Raw genomic sequence first — 17187 nt, 5'->3', positions numbered from 1 at the left:
CAATCTGATAATTAATGTGAAATTTCACTGACGAAAAATTGGCCACCCATTAAGAATCTTCCCTCTGTGTAATATTCAGTTTGTCTTGCCCAGCTAATTGGAATGGATGGAATTAATGCTGTGCCGGTACTTGCACGAGCAGCTTACAAAACAGACTGAATACCAATGTGCTTATTGAAATGCATGTGCACAGTTTTAGTCCCCTCTGCTAAAAAGGGTGGTTGTAACATTGTATGTAGTATAAGGAGATTCACAGGCTAATGGTGGGAAAGGACCTCCCAAGAAATGAACACATCTACAAGGAGCACAGCCACCAGAAAGCAGCATCCACCACCACCCAGGCCATGCCCTCTTCTCGCTGTTGCCATCGGAAACGTTAGATCCCACACCTCCAGGTTCAGGAACAGTTATTACACTTCAACCATCAGGCTCCTGAACCAGAGTGGTTAACTTTACTGTCCTCAGCACTGATCTGATCACTGAACACAACCCATGGTGTGCAGTCACTGCAGTCCAGCCTGGTATTCCACCCATTAAACACTGGAGAGCAGCACCGAAGGGAGAGACCAGCCCCCAACTGAGCACAGACACAACACTACACCGCGTCCGGCGCCTCTCTCCTGGACTGCAGCATCAGGCAAACCCATGACTTGAGGCCACCTGTCACACTGTGAAACAAAGGAAACAGGCCTGTGGCATTTTACATTATCAGTGCCCTACAGGGTCTTGTGATCCGAAGAGAAGCGTCCAAGGCAATCTCACAGTGGTATTCAGTTTAGTTCAGTTCAGCACTGCAGCCCTAACCAACACAGGCCTCAAGGCAATTCTTCACTGAAACACCCCCGTCTGCATCGATTGCTGTAACATATCTGCTCAAAAATAGCAAAAGAAAGATCACCGGAATCCAGGAACACATGCAGCATGAACCTCAAAAATCTCCCAAGTAAGTTCATAGCTTTGCTGATGAATCCTGCAACATGGATTCCAAGATTCCTGCACTTTCCTCTGACGACAGCTAGCAAGAGGAAGAGGAAGACAGGTCAAGCATAGGAACACCTGCAGTCCTCTGCTCTCGTCCTCCTCCACTTCAACCGTGCTTGATGCCTCAACCCGAGAGAAGCAATGGACTTGATAGTGGGCATGCACCCCGTCGCCAGGCTACCAGGCCCCCAGATCACACATCCCGCTCCAAACCTCACTGAACTCTCTCGGAGACAACAAAGTGCCGGATCGCTTAATTGGCCCCAAAGCTCAGCATCAAAATGTAAATCACAGGTTCCAATTGCACGCAGCTATGTAGCAGAATCATATTGAAAGAAATGGTAAAAGAAGTAGTTTCTTGAATTGTCAACATCATTGGTCATATTGTTTCCTAGCGCCATTTTGAAACTAGCCAATCCCTAGAATGTAGAAGAATGAGAGGTGACTTTACTCGAACATAAGGGGATTGACAGGGCAGACACTGAAATGTTTTCACTCATGGAAGAGTCATGAATATAGAAATGGACATATCCACAAAAGAGAAGTCCGGTAAGATGGTGATGTACTCAGACATAGTGGCCACTCCAGGTCCAGTCAAAGCTGTATTTGTTCATCTGGCATGTCTTTTGATCACAAGTCATTGCTGGATACTAAGATCATCAGGTACTGCACGACAATCCCATCAGCGAGTTGCTTGATAGCATTGGAAATGGACTTATTCCATACCATTGTTGTGTTATCACCTGTACTTGTTGCGTACTCTTGTGCCATGACAGTGCATGGTGTGAGTGACTGTCTTGGATGTTTTTATTGTTGGGCATTGGTAATGCAGAATATTGCAAGTCTGGGTGTGGCCTGACCCCTCCTGTCAATGCTGCTCTCCAGTGTTCACTCAGTGCTGCCGACTCCAGTGCTTGCTCGGTGCTGTCCTCTAGTGTTCATCAGTGGCAGAACAAGCTGGACCAGGACTATGGTCATGCCACTCAGGGACTTGGGCTATACTATTATTTTTTGTTTCTTTGTGACTGTATGTCTTTTCCCCCTGCAATTGTAACCATACGTGCTATTTGTGCTGTGTGCGCCTTGTAATATGTTTTGCACCTTGGTCATATTCATGTAAGGTTGAATAATAATTAAACTTGAACTTGAAGAGGCCTTTCATGCATTGCTGCAGTATGCAGAAATTCCTTCTCTCAGAAGGTAGTGAATCCCTGGAAATCTCTGCTCCCAAAGGTGATGGAGGACAGACCATTAGATATATTGCTGGTTAGCACGACACTATTACAGCTCAGGGCACTGAAGTTCAGTTCCAGCACCGTCTGTACGTCCTCCCCATCGAATCTGTGGGCTTTCTCCAGGTTCTCCAGTTTCCTCCCAGTCCAAAGGCAGACCGGGAAGGTTAACTGGTCATTGTAACTTGTAAGCAACACAAACAAAATGCTGGAGGAACTCAGCAGGTCAGGCAACATCCATGGAGGGGAAAAAAAAAGTCAAAGTTTCCAGCTGAGATCCTTCATCAGGACTGGAAAGGAAGGGGGAAGATGCCACTGTGATTAGGTTAGGGTTAAAGCAGGGTTGTAGGGGTTGTGGGTGAGGCATGGTTTGAAGGGCAGGAAGGCCCGACAGAGCTGTATCGCTAAATAAAGAAATAATCAAGGCAAAGGTAGATAGATATTTATAGGAATCATAAACTTTGGGTTATTAGGAACAGATACATAGAAGACCAACATAGATGAAGACCATAAGATATAGGAGCAGAATTAGGCCATTTGACTCATCGAGTCTTCTCTGCCATTTCATTACTGTTGATCCAATATTACTCTCAGCCCCAATCTCTTGCCTTCCTCCCCCCCTCCCCCTTCATGTCCTGACCAATCAAGAATCAATCAACCTCTCCCTTAAATGTACATACAGATCTGGCCTCCACTGCTGCCTGTGGCAACAAATTCTGCAGATCCGCCACTTTCTGGTGAAATAAATTCCTCCTCGTCGCCATTCTAAAAGGGCTCCCCTCTATTCTGAGGCTGATTAACCAAGATCATACTGGTTTGAGAGGCATTCTCCTGCTCCACTGCAGAGAGTGCATAGCTTGTTTTTAGATGCTGACTCCTGGGTGTCAACATCTCCGAGGATCGATCCTGAGCCCAACATATTGAAGCAATTACGAAGAAGATACTCTAGTGGCTAAATTTCATTCGGAGTTTGAGGAGACTTGGCAGGATAGACATTCGCAAATTTCTACAGATGTACCGTGGAGAGCATTCTAGCTGGTTGAATCACCATCTGGTAGGGAGGTATCAATGCACAAGATCTGAAAAAGCTGCGGAGGGTGGTACATTCAGGCAGCTCCATTGTGGACACTAGCCTCTCATCACTGAGGACATTTTCAAAAGGCGAAACCTCAAAAAGATGGCATCTAAGGACCCCCACACCAAGGACATGCCCTCTTCTCATTGCTACCATCAGGGAGGAGGTACAGAAGGCTGAAGACACACACAACGTTTCAGGAACAGCTTCTTCTCCTCTGCCATCAGGTCTCTGAACAGTCCTTGAATCCATGAACAATGGCTCAATATTTCACTCTCTTCTTGCGCCACCTATTTACTTTTTTGTTTTTCTTATTGTAACCTATCGCCATTTTTTATGTATTGCACTGGACTGCTGCCACAAAACAACAAATTCCACGGCATACGTCTGTGATAGTGAACCTGGCTCTGATTCTGATTCAGAGAGTGGTGGGTGCCTGGTGGCAGAGGCAGATACAGCAGGGACAGTGAAGAAACTCTAACGTAGGCACATGAACATAAAGAAAACAGAGCCTTATGGGCTGTATAGGAGGGAAGCGTTAGACTGATTATGAAATAGGTTTATATAGATTGGCATAACACCTCACGATGAAGTGCTCAAATTGTACTGTAGTGTCTTATGCTCTATGCTCTTATAGTTCTGTGTCATGAATCTCACCTGCATTCCACTCAGGACAGTCCTGAAGATGGTGTGAGAAATTATACATTGTTTTATTAACAGAGACAACCGGCACCTTTACCCAGGGTGGAAATGATTATATGAAAAGGTATATTGAAAAGGTGATAGGAGAAAATGATAGAGGTAGGTTTATACACCAAGAGTTGTGAACACATAAAATGCACTGGCAGGAGTGGTCGTAGAGAATTGAAAAGACTTTTTAGCCAGGCATATGGCTAATAGAGAAATTGAGGGCTATGTGGGAGGGAAGGGTTAGATTGATTTGGAGTGAGTTAAATGGCCAATTCACCGTTGTGGGCTGAAGGGCCTGTACTGTGCTGTAATATTCTATGTTCTTATCAGTCTTAAAGACATGATGCAGAATTATACATTACTCCTTCAGAGGAAAGGGTTTTCCTGAAATTATATTGAAGCTGTGTTTTGCAGAGTCAGTCATAGATACAGGCTCTTTGGCTCAAATGACTGCAGCGACCACCCTGCCCGTCCCAAGGATCCTCAGTCCTTGCTGCCTCGGTGAAGCGCCCAAAACGATTGGAGCGGCACAACAGCATAGTAGTTAGCACAACGCTTTACAGTACAGATGACCCAGGTTCAATTCCTACTGCTGCCTGTAAGGAGTTAGTATGTTCTCCCTGTAACTGTGTGGGTTCTCTTCAGATGCTCCAGTTTCCTCCTACAGTCCAAAGATGTACCAGTTGATAGGTTAATTGGTCATTGTAAATTGTCCCATGATTAGGCTAGGGTTAAGTCATGGGTTACTGGGTAGTGCGGCACAAAGTGCCATAGGGCCTACTCAATAAATAAACATATAAATAACTAAATAAATAAATATCAATGTGGAGTGTAATTCCTAGCTCAGGGTTGGACCAACTGCAAGTTTAAATCTCTTTAAAATACCTTTTCCAAAGCTGAAGAGTACTGTATAATTTTCAGTTATTTAATCTTCCAACTTCCAAGCTTCCAAGAATGACATAGCCGGAGGTGGTAATGAGGATAAGCTCTCACTACCTATAAAGTGCTTCCACATGGCTTGCGTCTCAAATAGCCTCTGTCAACCAAGCCCAGCTCCCGGCCTTCACATGGCAGAACTCTTCCTACCAACGGGAGAAGGGGCAAAGGCGGGTCTCTGGCGCCTCAAAACCAGATACTTCGGGCTGGTGAGGCTCATTAGTCCTGGTCGACTACCCACCTAGGAGAAGGAAAACTCTGATTTTAAAACCTCCGCTGCCTTGCGGCCACACCCAATCTTGGGAAAGGCTATGGGGGTAAACCCTGAGAAGAAATCCGGAGCCGGAGTCCCGTAGGCGGTCAATAGGGAGGACTTCATCAATCTATTGTCCGGCAACTCCTGCAGCCGAAGAGGCCACCATGCGTAATGCTCTTCGTGCCAGTGGGTTCTGACCTCCGAGGCCAAGAGAGTGGGACTGTCTCCGTGTTAAGGCTTTTTCACTATAATATCTTTCACGCACAGGTCCTTGTGTTGTGAACAGCTTGAACAATTCCACAATCGCACTCTGCGATCAATCATGCAAATCCGCTGGCAAGACCGTATCTCCAACCTGACAGTCCTGGACTGAGCTAATTCCACAAGCATTGAAGCCAAGGTTTTGAAGGCTCAGCTCAGATGGACCGGCCACGTGATCCGCTTGGATGAGTCCAGAATGCCGCGTCAGTTGTTCTACGGAGAACTGGAGCAGGGTAACCGTGCCCAAGGTCGCCCAAGGAAGAGGTACAAGGACTTCCTCAAGTCAAACCTTAAGTAGGCCAAACTCCAGCCCCGTGATCTCGAACACACTGCTGCTGATCGGTCCAAGTGGCACAATCTATGCTCCAAGGCAGCAAACAACTTCCAAGCCAACTAGCGCATGCAGCGCCTCAAGGCGAGTCAAGAAAGACACAGGAAGGCGTCCGCTCCTGCCCCAACAGGTGGTGCTCCTTGCCCCATCTGCGACCGTATCTACGCTTCGGACTTTGGCCTCAGAAGTCATATGCGTGCCCACAGACGTTGACTGCGCAACACATCCATCTTCCTCGGACTTCGAGAGACTACTACTAACTAATCTTCCAACTTTAGAGAATCAGGCTCTCATTTTTACACATGTTCCCTACACCTCTTTGAAAAGTTTGAAACGCTGGACCTCACAATTCAAAGTAGAACCAACATTCCAGATGTAGTCTTCATATTATCCCTTTTCAATGGCAGGCCTGCTCAGGCAGTCTCCACCCAGTTGACAGGAGTCACCTGCCACTCATTTCCAACACAACACCTGCAGCCTAATTCAACCCAAGCTTTCATCCACAGTCCATGTTCACTCCAACCAGATAGCCTCGATCAGTTGCTCCAAGCCTTCAACTTCAGCGTTTCCTGTTGTCTTCTCTCTTGCTTTGAGGTTCCATGTGCTTGTTCTGTTGCAGTTTATTACTGAAGTTATCACTCACCGCTAAATCATCTCCATCGCTCTGCTTTTGGGTCAAGACTCCTCTATATTTCCTGACATTCACCCTGTTCAACACTTTTTTTACTTGTCCCTGTGCATCACAGTAGCAGAGTGGTTAGTGTAATTCTTTAAAATACAGCCAACCCGGGTTCAAATCCTGTCGTTGCCTGTACGGAGTTTGTATGTTCTCCCCGTGACCGTGTGGGTTTCCTCCGGGTATCCGATTTCCTCCCACAGTCCAAAGACATGCTATCTGGTAGGTAAATTGGTCCTTGTAAATTGTCCTGTGACTAGGCTAGGATTGAAATGAGGGGATTGCTGAGTGGTGTGGCCTGTGATACTGCACTGTATCTCAATAAAATAAAAAAAAACTCAAATGGAATTATTCTAGGGTCTGTAACCATGAGTGGAGAACTACAAAACGTACATAGGTACTTGGTACTCCAACTGAAGCTGCATGTCTGTTCCCCTAGCCCAAGACAATCAGCCAGAAACATTTGACACATAGTTAAACTAGCATAGTGCCAGTTAACTTGGCACTCCCCACTAATACTGGCCTGGCTACAGTGCAATCAGTCCAACACGGGCCATAAAATTTTGAACATCTGCACTTGGAAACATCAATAATAAAAAAAAATTCCAGCCAAAAGAACAGCACATTCTATATAAATCTTCAGTTGTCTGAGACTTGGTAGAGGGTGCCCCCTGCTGCTGGGCTCTAATGTGCTGCACGTTGGTCATAAACACAGGAGATTCTGCAGATAGACGCAAGAAACTGGAGATTTCTGATACTGGAAATCAAATTAGCACACAGAAAAAGCTGGAGTATCTCAACAGGCCAGGCAGCATCTATGGAGGGGAATAAATAGTTACTATTTCAGGCCGTGACCCTTCATCAGACCTGACCATTGGACACATCAATCATCATTGAGAATATAGTGTTTGGTAAATTTGTCAAAGGATCTAGGGTTAAAGTCAGAGTAAATTTATCATCAAAGTACGGATATGTCACCAGATAGAACATTGAGATTAATTTTATCGCAAGCATTTACAGAAAAATAATGAAATACAATAGAATTTAGAAAAACTGTATGCACATAAACAAAGACTGACAACCAATGTGTAAAAGGAAGCAAATGGGGCCCTAAAAATAAGTAAATAAATAAATAATACTGACAACACGTGTTGTAGAGTCCTTGAAAGTGAGTCTGTAGGTTGTGGAATCAGTTCAGAGTTGAAGTGAGTGAAGTTATCCATGCCAGTTCAGGAGCCTGAAGCTTTAGGAGTTTAAGGCTCCTGTACCTCCTGCCCAGTGGTAGTAGTGAGAAGACAGCACGAGACCAGGAGACATCATTCAGAAGGAATTTGCTGAACAGTACTGTGCAAAAGTCTTAGGCACATATTAATAGGTAGGGCACCTAAGACTTATGCACAGGACTGTATTTGTCACTCTGGAGCGGAAAGCGAGGTTGTAAATCTGGCAGGAGCAAAGGATGTTGGGAACGATGAGGGTGGAGTGGCACGGGAGGGGTGTGGGACAGGCGGAAGAGAATGAGGGCGAAGAGCAGGGGTGGTGTGGGTGCAGACACACCCAGCCCTGAGACACCAGGTAAGGTCATTTGATTTCAAGCAATTGGTTTATTGATCATTACAGAATGTCCCTTTGGTGCTTCCCACTCTCTTCCCTCTCCCTGCCCCTTTCCCACTCCCAGTCCACAGTAGAGACCCATATCAGAATCAGGATTAGCATCAATCAGAAATGTCATGGAATTCGTATTTTTGCGTGTCAGCAGTACAATGCAATACATAAAATTACGTTCTGTGCAAAAGTCTTAGCCCGAGCTATACATATTGTAACATAAATCGTCACACCCCTCCACCACTACTTTATAATTTTCTGTCAGAGTCACCTTGTGTACAGACACACCAGTGCCTAGTGTCACTTTATGGTCATACAATCAATCTATCTATATGAGCTGTCATGTGTATTAATATTTATTGAGTTTTTAAAATCATGTTCTTTACCTTATTGTGCACTGCACATAGGCAGCACCAGACAACCCACCATCAAGGACATATTTACAGAAAAGTGCCGGGAAAAGGTCAGTAATATCATGAAGGATCCTCCCACCCCACCCTGTTGATGGACTGCTTGTCCCACTCGAAAGCAGTTACTTTCCCCAAGCAGGAAGGCTGATCAATATCTCCACCAACTAACTCCACACTCCCAATCACTACTTTATCATTTCCTGTCAGAGTCATGTTATTATGTACAGACACTCCTGTGCTTAGTGTCACTTATGTATTTATATTTAATGTGTTTTTTTTAATTATTATGTTCTTTATTTTATTTTGTTTGTGCTGCATCAGATCCAGAGTAAGAATTATTTTGTTCTTTTGTACACTCTTATACAGCAAATGAGGTTAAACAATCTTAAATCTTGAATGTGAGAATATACCCTATTCTCTTTGAAAACCAGGAGTATGACTTAAAATGACTCACAAGGTAGAAGTAAGAAATATTATTCTTAAATGTTACCACAACATAGGCTGAGCTGATTAAGTAGGTTTAGCTCTGTTCAGATAAGATGCTGTTGGAATGAGTTGACAAATAATTCACTTCAAGTTGTGAAGTAAAACAGATCAATATTGTAGCTAGACCATTGATCTCAAATGTATGTGATCTCAAAGCCCGTTAATCAATATTCAACATTGAACTGGAAGGATAAAGCTTATTTTATATTTCTCTTTGCTTGTCTGTGTATCCAAACAAGAAATAACAAAATTAATTAGTGTAAAATGTATTTTCTTCTGCATGGTAAGAAATAAAACATTATGTCAGATGTTTGAAATGTGGGTGAAAGTTTGTTTGTTATGTCTAAATATTGATGTGGACGATCATGGTCTTTCCATGAACATGACTTTTCTTGGCAAATTTTTCTGCAGAAGTGGTTTGCCATTGCCTTCTTCTGGGCAGTGTCTTTACAAGATGGGTGACCCCAGCCATTATCAATACTCTTCAGAGTTTGTCTGTCTGGCATCAGTAGTTGCATAATCAGGACTTGAGATACACACCAGCTGTTCAGACAACCATCCACCACCTGCTTCCATGGCTTCATGTGACCCTGATCAGGCGGCTAAGCAGGTGCTACACCTTGCCCAATGGTGACCTGCAAGTTAGCAGAAGGAAAGAGCGTCTTACACCTGCTTTGGTAGAGATGTATCTCCACCACACGACCCTGGATGTAAGTTTAAACACAAATATGCTCTTGAAATTAAACTTGTTCCCATTCCATGTGCATAAGTAACAATCACGGGAGTAAATTTTGACATCCAGTGTCAGCACCTTGATTATAGTTCGATAAAAAGTACTGTGGATGGATTCAGCAGAGTTTGTCATATAATTTGAGGCAAGTAGGTACACCTGTTCCAAAAATAAATAAACACAATGGATATTGGAATTCCAGAGCAACACACTCAAAATGCTGGAGGAACTCAGCAGGTCAGGCAGCATGTGTGGGAATGAACAAACAGTCAATGTTTCGGGATGAGACCTTTTCTTCAGGATGACTCTCAGCCTGAAATGCGAACTGTTTATTCCTCTCCATAGATGCTGCTTGACCTGCCGACTGTTGCTTCAGAAATATATCCAGCTTGATCTCCCCACGTGGGAAATATTCAAGGCTTATTGAACACCAGGGGAAAAAGTTTGGTAAACAGCATCCCTCAAAAACACTCCAGCAATGTGGTTATGAATCAGGATCAGGTTTATTATTATTGACATACGTCGTGAAATTTGTTGCCCCGTGGTAGCAGTACTGTTCCCTCTGAGATGTGTGGGTGCGCTGCTGCACGGTAACTGAAACGCTCCCACACACATAGCCTTTGTTGCCATGCAGCTAGAAAAGTTTACGAAATATGAAAGATTTTCTTTGTTGTACTGTATTTCTTTATGCCCGTCAATTAATAAGTAAAATCAAAAGTATGTGATTTCTCACTTTTCATTCTAAATATTCATAGTATGCATATTGCAAAGAAATCTCTTAAAGTGCCTTGTAAACATTTCCCGCTCAGAGCAGCCATTGGTCCATGCAGGTGTTAAAAAAAGGAAATATTAGCCATAGCAGTACAGTGTAATACATTAAAAGATGGATAAGTTACAATAAGAAATATAAAATAAATAAATAGTGCAAAATGGGAGTAAAATAGTGAGATAGTGTTCATGGGTTCATCAAAAGTCCAGATATCGAAGCCCAACAACCAATGCCCGGAGACTGGAGACCTGAGACTTGTCTGGAGTTGGAGGATTGTCTATAGGTGTGAGGAGGAAAGGGGCTTGTTTTGTTGTTTGTTGTCTTCCGTGTTGTTCTGCCAAGCAGGGTGGGTATGCTGTGTTGGCACCAGAACGTTTGGCTTGCAAATGTGCCCCCCAGCACATTCCTGGGGGTGTCAGTTGCTAACACAGGTAACACATTTCACTGTAGGTTTTAAACATGAGAAACACTCCTATGCTTCGATGTTCGTGCGGTAAATAAATCTGGACCGTTCAGAAATCTGATGGCAGAGGAGGAAGGAGTTAATCCTAAAATATTGAGAGTGCACCTTGAGGCTCCTGTACCTTCTCCCTGGTGGTGGCCATAACAAGAGGATGGTCCTGGATGGTAAGTGTCCCTCATGATGGGCCATTCAGAAATTTGACGATGGCGGGAAAGAACCAGTTCCTAAAACGGTGAGTAAGAATTTATAGCTTGCAGTTAAAGTAAGGAGAGAGGGAAGCTAAGTGCAAGAAGCATTCCAAGTTCAAAATAAATATATTATTAAAGTACGTATATATCACCATACACAACCCTGAGATTCATTTTTTTGCAGGCATACTCAATAATCCAAGAAACATAATAGAATCAATTAAAGCTGCATCCAACAGGATGGACAAACAACTAATGTGCAAAAGACAACAGACTGTATGTATAAAAGAAAAAAAAGAAATAATAATAATAAATTAATAAGCAATAAATATCGAAAACATGAGATGAAGAGTCCTTGAAATTAAGTCTTTAGTTTGTGGGAACAGTTTAGTGCTGGGGTGAGTGATGTTATCCCCTCTGGTTCAAGAGCCAAATGGCTGAGGGATAATATTTGTTCCTAAACCCTGGTGGCGTAAGTCCCGAGGCTCCTCGATGATAGATGCTGCTTTCTTGCCACAGTGCTGCTTGTAGATGTGCTCAATGGTGGGGATCCAGATGGCCATAGATGGCTTCCAGATGGACAGGGATAACGGTGTGCAGATATGAGACACAATTCCAACTCCTAACTCCACAAACAGACAGCTTGTAAAGAGTTTAACAGATAAAAAAAACACCTGGCTTTGGGGTTCCCAGTGGCTCATTTGAAGACGTAAGCCTCAATTGCTGCATCGTATTCAAGGAGTCACTGGATAATCTGTTCTGTACCTTACAATATTTAACATTAAAGCACTTTAGTTTGTATTTTACTTGTGATACATCTGTTGATTTTATCCTTACCTTCATAAGTTATTGTGTGTTCGAAGAAACATTGTCTTGTTTCTATATAATTATATGGTTATATATGCTATATGCATGTACTGTATATAGTTAAATGACAATAAACTTTTTGAACTAATTATTTAATTTATGTATACAGTACTGTGCAAAAGTCTAAGGCATGTACATATATAGACAGGGTGCCTAATATTTTGCACAGTACTGTACTTGTCAAAGTGGAGCGGAGAACATTTGTAAATCTGGCAGGTACAAAGGATGTTGGGAGTAGCAAAGGTGGAGGGGTGTGGGACAGGTAGAAGAAAAGGAGCACTGGGGCAGGGAAGGGGCTTAGTGGCTGCAAACACAGCCAGGCCTGAGACAACAGGCAAGGTCGTTTAATCCCAAACAATTGGGGTATTGATCATTACAGAATGTCTCGCTGGTGCTTCCCACTCCGTCCCCTCTCCCTTCCCCTTTCCCCAACCACGATCCCCCTCTCCCTGCCCCTTTCCCACTCTCAGTCCACAGTAGAGACCCATAACAGAATCAGGTTTATCATCACTCATATTGGTCATGATTTTTTTTTCTGTGTGGCAGCAGTATAGTGTAATATATAAAATGACTACAGTACTGTGCAAAAGTTTTAGGCACCTTACTATATGTATGTGCCTAAAACTTTTGCACAATACGGTATATTAAGAAAATAGCACACAATCTTTTCATAATGAAAATCTACATAACAGCAACTTTTTAAAAAATGTGATCAACACCTCCACCCACTAATCCACTCCTCCACACCACAACCAGCACTTCATCATTTCCTGTCAGTCACCTAGTGTACAGTATCTCCTGTACCTAGTATCCTTTATGGATATACAATCAATCTATGTATATAGGTTATCATATGTATTTATATTTATTGTGCTTTTTTCTTAATTATTGTGTTATTTATCTCATTGTGTTTATTTGTACTGCATCAGATCTGGAGGAATAATTATTTCTTGTATTTATATTTTATGTATTGCAATGTACTGCTGACACAAAACAACACATTTCACAACATATGCCAGTGATAATAAAGCTGATTCTGATTCTGAAAAATCTCATTGATGCTCCAAGAAATGAAACTTTCAGCAAATAAACACGGGGGGGAAAACACTCCCTGCTTTTACCCAGTCCAAGCAAAACATGATGCCCCATATTTAAAGCTCTATTGCTTCAGTACACTGGTGGGAAGGGCTCTTCTGATGACCCAGATCCAAAGAGCTTTGGCCATGTTTCTGTTGCCCTTTGGGATTAAGACGTTGGCTCTGATGTTAGAACTCAGAGATCCGGACTTCCATCTGAGAAAAAGCCTAAGCCAAGTTCACTTCTTTCCTATTAAATTTACACTTACAAAAATATGGTGCTTAAAAAGCATTTTTCATATATTTTCCAATTAAGATGTTGTTAAATCCAAGAATCACAAGGACAATGACTAATCTGGCTGCTGATTTCTGGCAAGCTGCCTAGAGCTGTCTGTTCTGTCGAAGCAAACCATAACGTGCTTGAATCTCTTGCTTCAGACACTGGCTGGGATACATGCTCTCCTCAGAAGCTAGCAAGTTTATGCCTAACATGGGAATGGAAATCAACAGGACTTCAAGAGCACTTAACAGTTGTACTCATTTAAAGCATTCTTTAATCAAAGGGTCACTGAATGAAGAGAAGTAAATCTCACCAGCCTACACCTTAATGAGAAGTACACAGAAGTTATTGATTATTGAGTGCAGTTTTTCAGTGCATTGACTATGGGCCTGTGCAAGAGAGGACATGTACTTCAGCTGCTGGTGAACATGAAAATTAGGTGCCGGGCAGTCGCAAACCACAAGTGGATGGCTGTGAATGCCAGCATTAAGTCCATCATTTTATACATGTGATTTATAAACATGATTTCAAACCAATAAAATGTTAGTTTCTTTACCCAGAACATGCCAAATTTTTAGTTTTAGATAGAGTCCTAGAGAACTACAGTGCAGAAGCAAGCCCTTTGGCCCATCTGCTCCATGCAAACCTGGTCTTCTGCCTAATCCCATCTACCTGCACCCAGCCCATTGCCATCCAGGCCTCTCCCATCCATACACCCATCCAACTACCCGCATCTACTACCTCCACTGGCAGCTTGTTCCATATTTGCACCACACATTGTTGGTTTGTCAGTAATAATTTAGAGTCATTGTCACCGAACACTACAACACAAATACAGGCCCTTTAGTCCATCTTGTCAGTGGCAGACTATTAATCAGCCTAGTACCATGACCTACACCTGAGCTATAGCCCTCCATATCTATCCCTGCCATGTAGCTATTCAGACTTGTTTTGTGCTGAAATCAAACCCATATTTACCACTTCCACTCGCAGCTTGTACCCCCTTCTCACCACCCTCAAAGTGAGCAGTCGAACTCCCCCTCATACAGTTCACCTTTCACCCTTGCCCTATGACCTCAAGTTCTAGCCTCACCAAACCTGAGGGGGAAATCCTCCATGCAACACCCCATCCATACCCCTCATAACTTTGTGTAAGATCTTCTTATATTCTCCTGCGTTCCGGGGAATAAAGTTCTAACCTTTTCAACCTTATCCCCATAACTCATAGGGTCAACAACCTATGAACTGGAAGCTCTACACCCTCTTTAGGATGTCCAAAAGTCGTGAATACAGTTATCCTCAATGTAGAGGATGCAGCAGCTGACCGAAGTTCAGATCTAGATTTGATAAAACTCTGATTAGATCACACTTGGAAAATTGTGGAACTTTTGCCACCAGGAAGGATAGGGATACTGTCCTGGTTTGAATTATATTGCTGTAGTGCTATCATTGCTGAATCTAAATCCTGGCACTCCCTACCCAACATCACCACTGGGATGGTAAAAACTGAAGGAAATGGATCACAACTCCCTTCACAAGCACAATAAATACTCATCTTGCCAGTGAGGCCCAGATGTCAAAACTGAATATAAAATAAAATTCCTCATTTTAACCAGTCATGGTTGTGGTTAAATACCCTCTCAACCATCCTACATCTGAGGAGAACAGCTTCTCATGAAATGTCGACTGTTTACTCTTTTCCATTGACGCTGCCTGATCTGCTGAGTTCCTCCAGCATTTTGTGCGTGTTTCTCTGGATTTCCAGCATCTGCAGGATCGCTTGCGTTTGTAACTGAAACCCCTCTTCAAGGGTTAACTGTTCCATTAAATCTTCCCTGCATTGTTTTCAGCACCATTACTCAAGTGCAGTGGACAAAATTAGACCAGGATTCTCGTTGTGGCCTCGTTTGGTAGAACATAATTTCCAGCAATGCTTCGATTTCCGAAGCTCAGGATTCTTATGCTCCCTCAACATGCCATGCTGTTTTCATAACCAAGGTTGGTCTCTTACTGCAAAGCACTTAGAATTTTGTTGTATCGCTTCATTCTCTGAATTAAATTCTGATCACCTCTTTATAGGAAGAATGTGGAAGCTTTAGAAAGGGTGCAGAGGCGATTTACCAGGATGTTGCCTGGATTAAAGAGCACGTCTTATGAGGATAGGTTGAGTAAGCTAGGGAGAGAAGGAGGATGAGATGTGATTTGATAGAGATGTACAAAATGATAAGAGGCATTGATCAAGAGGATATCCAGAGACTTTTTCCCAGGATAGAAATTACTAATACAAGGGAGCATAGTTTTAAGGTGATTGGAGAAAAGTGTAGGGGGAGGATGTCAGAGGTAAGTTTTTTTTACTTAGAGCATGGTAAATTCAAAGTATACTTATTATCAAAGGATTTACACTACAATATATACATCCTTCAGATTCGTCTCCTTATAGGGAGCAACAAAACAAAGAAACCCTATAGAACCCATTTTTAAAAATTGTCAGACACTCGATGTGCAGAAAATTAAAACTGTGCAAACAATAATAGTAAGCAAATAACATTCAAACTGAAGTTCATAAAAGTGAGTCCACAGCCTCGAAGCCAGTCATCGCTGTAGCCCATCTAGGAGTCCTTTAGCTGCAGACCACAGCTTCAATTCAGTGCAGAAATGAGTAAAGATTGTGAAGCAGTGAACCTCACATGGGCCTGTCCCTCTGCTCCAGCCCCAACACCCAGAGCTTTTCAATCTGGCCAGGTGCTTAAATCAGCCAAACTGCAGATTGTTCCTGCTCTCAGATCCAGGTCCTGCCGCCTTGATACGCTCTCAGGTCTGGCACCCACCACCTCAAATGTCCTGCCTGGAATGTGCATAGAATATCCTGCCATGGGTGGTGGCAGAGACAGATACATTTGAGGCATTGATGAATCTCTTAGATAGAAAATCAAGGGTTATGTAGGAGGGAAGTATTACATTGATCTTGGAATAGGTTAAATGGTCAGCACAACATTGTGGGCCAAAAGGCCTGTATTATGCTGTAATGTTCAATATGAATTTCATCTATCACTTATTTGCCTATTCAGCCAGCATATCTTGCAATCTATTGCTATCTCCTTACTGCTATCCCCATATGTGGAAATTTTGTGTTTCTGTGAATTTGGAAATGTTATCCTGTACCTTACTATAATTATTAAATTTCAGAGGGGTTACCATCCTCCAGTAAAAAGTAGCTTCCTATAACTCTCTGCTTTTCGTCTTCAGCAAATTTTCTATTCAGAGTAAACTGAAGAATTAGGGGCAGAAGCCAGAGGTTAGGCTAGTCCAACATGGCACTGGTGAATCACGACAACATGTTGAGAGCTGTTTACAAAACTTCTAAATATACTTCTAAATTATTGTCCCTGCAATCTGCAGCCTGTAATTTCCCTTTAAGCAACGATCCACAATCTGCTATGGCCAGATCAGTGGCATTCAGGTCTAGCGACCAAGAGGTCCAGGTACAAACTTATGAAAGGCACCTCATGTGTAAAGTGACAACTCCAGACCAAACTTGAATCACTGAAGGATGTTCGACAGCTATGGCAAAGCTTGAATGCTATCACCTCCCACAAACTGAAACCAAGCAACATAGGTGACAACAAGGCTTTTCTCCCAGATGAGCTCAATGCCTTCTATGCTCGTTTTGATAATAGAGGAATTATCACGAACTCCCGCAGCCCCCGATGACCCTGTGATTTCAGTCTCTGAGGTTGACATGAGAGCATTCTTCAGGAGGGAGAACCCAAGGAAAGCATCTGGCTTTGCCAGGGTAACTGGCTGAGTACTAAAGACCTGTGCTGATGAACTAACTGGCTGGAGTGCTCACTGATATCTTTAACCTCTTGATTCAG

This window comes from Hemitrygon akajei, chromosome 2, assembly GCF_048418815.1.
Source record: "Hemitrygon akajei chromosome 2, sHemAka1.3, whole genome shotgun sequence".
NCBI lineage: Eukaryota > Metazoa > Chordata > Chondrichthyes > Myliobatiformes > Dasyatidae > Hemitrygon > Hemitrygon akajei.
The sequence above is the reverse complement of the archived record's forward strand: the minus strand, read 5'-3'. Positions refer to the sequence as shown.